This window comes from Octodon degus, unplaced genomic scaffold (genome assembly GCF_000260255.1).
Source record: "Octodon degus isolate 3935 unplaced genomic scaffold, OctDeg1.0 scaffold00170, whole genome shotgun sequence".
Classification (NCBI taxonomy): Eukaryota; Metazoa; Chordata; class Mammalia; order Rodentia; family Octodontidae; genus Octodon; species Octodon degus.
Genome location: NW_004524746.1, coordinates 4,561,547 through 4,563,283, shown reverse-complemented (window position 1 = coordinate 4,563,283; position 1,737 = coordinate 4,561,547).

Genomic DNA, 1,737 nt, shown 5'->3' with positions numbered 1-1,737 from the left:
TGAGACAGTAGGATGGCAGATAGGAGAACAAATAAGGCCGAGGTGATTTATTTACAAGATACTGGCAGAGGTGGGGGTTAGAGGCAACAGATTACACTGACAGCAGGCAGGAAAGCCAGAACTGAATACTAAGTGTGGTGGATTGCCAACTGGTGGTCAGCTTGTTATACCCAGCTTAATAGAACTAGAGTGGCATGGAGGATAGTTGCCAGCAGCATAAGGGGCAGAACTGGAGTAGAGCTGATAGAGGCTGTTAGGAGACGCTGTTGGAAGCTGCTGGCTCTCTTGGGTTGTTCTACTGGAGGACCTTGTCATGCTGGCTTTCCTGATGATCTTGGCTGTTCTCCTCAGAGGAGGAGCCCAGGCTTTGCTGTCACTGAGGATGGTGGTGGTTCACTTTCAGGGAGCTGTGGTCCTCACTTGGAGTGTTGCTTCCTGGCTATGGAGGGGAAGATAGTGCATTGCTCAGTCTCTTGAGAAGCTTGTCACATTGGCTCTTGTGATGAAAACTCAGCTTTCCTTCTTCTAGAGGAGCTCAGGACCTCGCTGTTGCTGAGGAAGGCTGTGGCACTTTTGCAGGGAGCTCTGGTTTTTACTTTGAGTGTTGCTTCCTGCCTCCAGTTCCTTCATCCTGCTGGCAGAGACTTTCTAGCTTCCAACAGTGACTTTTGGGCCTTCCTGGCACATATCTGTGAAGCAGAGCTGCACGGGACACTGTCTTGGGTGCTAGGCCTCCAGTTGGACTTGTGGAAGGCATAGTTATGAGCTCTAGGTTTTCAGCTGGACTCATGCAGGATGTTAGGGTGCCGACCTGCAGCTGGATTCTTTCATCTTTAGTGTGTGGATAGATTTTGTGCACTCTTTGTATATGATTCTTTGGGTAAGTGTGACTAATATAAAATAATCCTATAAACTCTGTGCCCTGTATTGCATTGTTCTCCTTGCAAAAAAACCCAGACTGTGGACACTGAGGATGGATTTAAAAACATACAAATGGTGGTGGGCTATTCTTAGTCTATCACAAGCATAAAGATTTATGAATGCAGTAGCTCACTGAAATAGTTTCACAAAAGGTAAATTTTCACTTCCCACAGGGAAGGAAAGCAAAACAAAACAAAAAACAAACATACTTGCTAATATGACTGTAGCGAATTTTTTTGGACTACATGCAATGAAACAAAGATTGTTATGTAACCACGCTAAGGAGCTCTGCTGGAAACCACAGGAGATGGATCACTGATATAAAACCACTACGTGACAATTAATTTAAATTCTAGAATTCTACAAGTGTTGAAGTGTCATAGTAGTATGAAGAGAAAATAAAAGACTTTCAGGCATATAGAATTCCAAATAATTTACCTTCCATGTACTAATTTTTAGCAAGTTGTAGCCCAACAGGCTCTACCAACACAACAGAGTAAATAAGAGGATTTACTTTATGGTAAAGAGGATAAGAGAAGGGAACTCATAGTAACAAAGAAGGGTTCCAGAAGAACAGTTGAATAGATTTTATTTTATTTTTTTTTTACATCAGTTATTTTTATTTTAAAGAAAGAAAAAAAAATAAAAACAGTGGTACAAAATCTCAAAACAAGATTTTAGGGGAGTAACAATGGTTAGTACATTGTGTGTTGTTATTGCCAAAGTAGTTTCTCATTTTATAAGACATAGGCAAGAAATAATAAGCAAATAACATAGGTACAAACCTCTTTTTTTATAAGTCAACAGAAAATGGAA